Raw genomic sequence first — 6179 nt, 5'->3', positions numbered from 1 at the left:
CACGACCGGCTGACTGGAGGGCTGCAGCACTGCCCAGCTGTGCATGTACTTCATGTGTAAGTACGTAATAGCCGGGGCCCAGAAGATAGCTTGCAGAGCAGTACAGGAAAAGATCACACCTATAAGCTACTCGGATCCATTGCGTACTGGTGGCCAGCGAGGAAGCGTGAGCGTTGGTAGATGGCCCAAAAAGTTCGTGGTCCTGTGTTCTAGCTAAATGGGTGTGAACGTATCTTTTCAAATAAAAAAGGAAAGCCAGCAACCACTTGAGGTGTGTGTATATCTTTCATTCAGCAGCTGTGGAGAACTGAAGATGATTTGTTTTTTATTTCTAAATGGAGACAGAAAGGTGATCGTAATGTCATCTTTGGACACTTGCCTTTTTCTGGATTATTCATTGTTTTCTTTTTCTTTGCTATCTCTTGATTATTGTTGATATTTAATGAAGGCTGACAAAGACGCAAGATGCTTGGCACTCCTTATAGTTATGTGACTTGGTCCAGTCATGGCATAACTCTTAATTCTTGATCAGCCAGAGATGGGTTAATTACAGCTCTGTATTGGGTAGGAAAAGCAAAGTTTGTAGATAGGGAGGGGAAAGAGACTGGTTTATATTTCATGAATGGAAAATGTTACTAAAAATAAAATTCATTATGGTTAAGTGTAAAACAATGATTTCTTAGCAGGATGGACTTTTATAGGTGGAGCAGGTGGTCCACAGAGAATAATGCTGCCTTGCTACAAGATGAGCTTTCAGGAAATGGATCCCCCTGTGATACAGAAAATAAAATAATCCATTGATGTAAGGATGCTTTTGAATAGTAACTTTTTTTTTATCCTCTTCATCAGGTTAAGCTGTTAAGGCTAGTATAGCTATTTAATGTGCTTTATTTAATGTGCTTCAACATTTTTTTGAGTGTTGTTCTGAATCAACAGAAAATATGCCATTACATATATTGGTAGTGAAACCACATCTAGGTTATAATTGTGTAGTGCAGCTAGTAAAGAATATTGATGCAGAACTAAAGGGGATTTTAAGGTGGGCGTGAAAACTTCCAAAAGTGAAAAAAGGTTGAAAAGAATGGAAGTATTAACACACACAAAATGAGAAAAGGTTTAAAATACAGAATAACTTAGAGCAAGTGAATTAATTTTTCTTTTGTTCTGTGTCACATCTAATTGTGTGACAGACTTTGTATAAGTGGATCTTCTTTTAGCGGGAATACATGCTTGTAGTTCTGGAGCCAAAGAACATTTTAGCTCCATAGTACACGGCTTGACCTACCCTGGTAGAAAAGTTAGGCATCCATGTTAAACCACAGTTTTGATAACAGTATGCTATTTCAAAGACCTAATACAAAAACTGCAACATAAAAGACCTCATGGAATGTTATTAAAAATACCGCAAGAAGTCATATACAGATCAAGCATACTAAATAAGGACAGGCATAGCAGAGTCTAAAGGCTGTCTTTTCAGCTTATGCCACCCATGTAGCTTTTGTTCATTTATTCTTTGGAGTTAACAAACATGCAGTTTCTGCTGTTGTATTTCTAGAACACTGAGAGTGTTGATCAGCATTATTTTACAGACACTATTTTTGCATTGGTGTCCTATGAGGAAGGAAATCACATTTTATGTAGTTATTCTAAATATAACAGTTATTATTTTGTTACTGTTTGAATGTAGCAAGAAAACCCAAAAACAAAACCAACAAAAAAACCACAACCCCTGAAGTGACTTTGAAGTGTGAGATCCTATTAATCATTTTAAGGTACAAAATACCTTAAAATACAAACCATACCTATGTGGTATGTATTTCAACTGACTGTTGCACCACTTGCATTGAACAAATAGAAGTTAAACCACCAGCTAAACCAGTATCTTAATCTCACCCATTTTTAAATTGTTTTATGTTTTGATCCTTGCTTGTAACAGAGTACCCTAAAATGTCCCGAGTGTTAGTTCAGCTGCTTGGTTGCAAGCAAGCTCTTCACAGTCTTCCTCCAGGGAATCTTTCCTCTGGCCTGCAACACAGTGTTCTGACTCCATGTCAGAACTGCCATTCCTCATCTAGTTGATCCTTCAGAACTGTATGAAGAGAAGGCTGAGGGCCATTGCCTTGCTTCGGAATGAAGAGTACTTCAAATTAGTCCCATTGCTCTTCATCCGGTAGTATTTGTAGAGGAAGGTTGCCACAATAAAACTTTTCTTATTATATTTATTCTGCTCTAGGATCTCAGCAAGATAAAAGGGGAATCCAGGCATGTTTTGCATTCTTCCTCCTCCCATCTTCCCAAATACTGTTTGCCTTCTCCTGTATGAGATTCAAGCCCAATCATTTAAATCTCAGCTGTGCATCTAAGTTGTTTCATACTGGAGTTGTACCTTAGAGTGACATTTTTGAGAGAAGACAAATTTAAAGGCTGTGTTGAAAAGGGGCGACAGAAACAAAATACTGATCTCTGTCATTAAACACTCGTATCAAGTCAGCAGAAAGAATATTGAATTTAGTCAAAAATAAAGAAAGGGTAGCAATTGGGCAAGACAAATTAGGACATTAGCAGAGCCTCAGAAGCTGAATTAAAATGCCATTTTTAAGTGACTATACTACTGGGTTTGGTAACCCATTGTATATATCTCTGCTGATATTCATCAATTCAGCCACCAGCTTTTCGATGTACTTGTTGCTCACCTGTTTAAAAATAAACATAAATCTAGGAATGGTTTTAACAGTTCTTTGTTTTCTTCTACCTTTGATAATCTGATGTTTTTCTGTGTGAACTGTAAATAAGTTTTAAACAGTTCAGGACCTTCAATGGTTATCAAAGTACATGTCTCCAGAGTAAATGAGATGCACGACTATTTTTTGGCAGCTCCTTTGTGTATGTGTGTCTCTTCACTGGCTTTAGAACTCCAAACAGGAGAGTGGGAAGCCCACATTTTATGATTAGGTATGTGCATAAATGTTCATTAGTTTGTTTTCAAAGCTTTTCAAGAAACTGCCTGATCTGTACACAAATTGCCTGTTTTTTGTTTCCAACAGCCTAATTAATATAACACAAAATTAAGTCCTTGAGATTTACATAATAATTATGCTTCACATTGCAAAGCGCTGTTTATCAAAGTGACTGTGGAGTTACAGGCTCTGTTGCCTCACTGATGCTTACATTGTCATCTCCAGAGAACTGTTGCAGTTTGATTATGGTTGAAAATGTTAACATCTTGGTATGACTGAAAAGTGTCAGGTTTATTTTTAATATCTATGAATATTTAATAAAGTGTGAATGAAAATATTCTCCAAATACGAGATTAAAAAAAAAATTAATCTTTAGATTGTAGTAACTAATGTTCTGTTATGGACAGTCAATAAGGTGAATTTTAAAAAAAGTTTTCTGACAGCTTGAACTGACTTTCAAAATACTGACTGTATCAAAAGCTGCAAATACCAATAATGTGTCAATTATGCTGAGTGTTTTCAGGAGTAGTAAGGGCTTTCATACAAAAGCTGGAACAGGTTGAAACTTTGCAATTGGGACATCTGTTTCAGATGAATTTTAATGATCACATTTGTTCCTGTCAGTTTCTGTAGAAATCCTGAGCAGGATTAGGTGGATTGTGCAAGCTTTTTCCCATACAGAAGTGCCATGGTTTTCAAATTCTCTATTTGTCTTTTCTTTTAAAGAAGAAAAAAGTGACTCGCATAGAACATTCTCTTTGAAGTAGGCTTCATCGGAACAGAAGTTATTAGTGCTCTTCAGGGTATAAAAGAGGCAAGTGCCATTACCCAGTAGAAGAAAAGTTTTAAATATATGTTTAAGTTCCTAAAGTTAGGTAGTAAGATGTGTCTAATCAACACAAACATATTTGCTCCTGTAAGGGTCTGTTGTTGATGTAAGGTGGCAGATAGCTAATTATGGAGTGCTGAATAGCTGTTGCATATTTAGGGTTGCAGCTGTATTCCTTCCTAAATATATAACTTGCTAATTTTTCCTAAATTCATATGGGCAGAAAATGGCTCCCACACTCCCAAATCTCCCAACCAAGGACACTCTTAGAGCATCATTACGCATTTTTTATTTGTGTTGAATTTTTTGTGCAGACTACTATTATTTTGCAGTATGCGGTGCTAAACTGTAGTGTCATGGATTTGGTAGTGATTGTAGAGAAATATTCTGTTTTCCTACTTTTACAAAAGAGTTTTGGGTTTGGTTTTTTTTTGGTGTGTTGTTTTTTTTTCTTTTGTTATGTCTTACTCTTGACTGTAATTCTTCAAGGAGAAGACTGGATGAACTCGTAGAGGGTTCCCAACAAGTTGGAGGAGGAAAATAACTTAGAAGCCAAACCTGCTTGAGAGCTCTGGTTCTCGTCTGTCCTTTCTACCTAATGTCTCTGTACACACATGAAAACAGTACAGTGCAAAATGCAGATTTCTGTGTCAAACAGCTTGAGAAAATTAGACTAACAATCAGGTGTTTCGTACAGCTTGGGCATTCTGTTTTCCACAATCGGCGCTCACGATTGTGTGGTTTCTGTTTCGCAAGGCTTATCTTGCTGCTTATTGTTTTCAGTTGTATATTCTTCATGACATGTTCAGATATTGTTGTAAATTAAAACATCCAACAAAGATCTTGGTAATAAAGTATGTGTCTGTCCTGATTTCATCTAGTCAAGTGGGGGCTCTGTGGCTGTTCCGTAGACAACGAACTGGCAGCCATAGAGCCCAAGGGGTAGTTAAGGTATCTGATGGGCAGACTTACAAGCTGAGAAAGTAGCAGGTAGGTGAGATGAAAAAATAACTTGAGGGACAGTCAATCTGTTTACATGTGTTGGAGCAGTCAGTGATGTGGTTCTCCATCACAGCAAGCCTGTATTAACAAACAAGTTGTTAGGCAGCATGGTTTACAGGTATTTATGAATACACCCATCACTGGGAGTGGTGAAGTACTGGCACTTGCAAGACCGTACTTGGGTTGATAGCAAATTTCAACATGTCTGTTGGGCAAGAAGGGGAATATATCCACTCACCATGACTCACTTGAGGAGCCCAATCATACAAAGGCTTCAGCAGCCTCTTGCACATCTGTGATCTATGAGGTTCTCAGTCTTGCATACTCCTTATATGGCTTTTTACTGTCCAACACCAAACTGATAACAGATTAGTTGGCATGAAAAGAGTGTTGGCTGCCAAATAGCAATTGCTGTTTTCCACTGAGATTAATGGCAGACATACTTTTGCCTGGTTTACCAAGTACAGATGAGCTTTTATAAGTCTCCCTCTGTTTTAGTTTTGCATTCTCAGCATGTTGATGATCATTCCAGGTTTGAAGCTTGGAGTTTGGTGGTGGACCCAGCTGTAGTAGCAAATAGGAAGTAGTAGTTCTGATGGTGAGCCTTCCTCAAAATCTGCCTTGTTATGCTAACAAAAAGGACTGCAAAACCATCTTTTCCATATTTATGCTTTATTTCAGCAAGAACTTTAAACTACTCCGTAATCAGACCAGGTGGAAAAAGTAATTTTCCTAAATTTATGTATCTTTACAGTATATTTCAGGAAAATAAAACCTTAGAATGCCAGAATGCAAGTCAGAAGTATTAAAGTATCTGTGCTACAGTTTTGTGCAACCTACAGATTGTACGTGGCCTTGCATTTCCCGTTTTTCTTTTTGTGCTTGCTCTGGAAGCAGATTGCTGGAAAATGGGGGCTCTTACGGATTTCCATTGTGCCCATCTGTTGCCAAGAGCTACTAGTGCTTTTGCACACCACAAAAATTTGAGAGGCATGTGGTGTGATGCATTTGAGGTTACCAAGCTTGGCACATTCAAGCTGTGTGTTGTGTGACTTGCTGCTAGAACCAGAACAATGCATTTTATTTGCATATGTTCATTCCTTACAGTAAATTTAGTAAGCTGTTCAGAATTGCTTGGAGTGTCTGTGGCTCAAATACTTGTCTCGAAAGACCAAATTATAGCCATGTGTTTGCAATCATATCTGTGATTGAAATGTGCATGTAAAGGAGAGGGCGAATTGCAAATTAAAAAATTGTGATGTTAAAGGTGAATTTTTTTTCTGGAGTTCTCAAACAGGTTTCTCTGATGGTGGGCTAGCCACTTAAACCTGACTTGGATGTAGCTAAAATCATTTCTTCATGCCTGAGTTCCCTTTCATTCAAATGAAAAC

The sequence above is a fragment of the Pygoscelis adeliae genome, unplaced genomic scaffold, assembly GCF_000699105.1.
Source record: "Pygoscelis adeliae isolate BGI_AS28 unplaced genomic scaffold, ASM69910v1 Scaffold232, whole genome shotgun sequence".
Classification (NCBI taxonomy): Eukaryota; Metazoa; Chordata; class Aves; order Sphenisciformes; family Spheniscidae; genus Pygoscelis; species Pygoscelis adeliae.
This window is presented reverse-complemented; position numbering follows the sequence as displayed.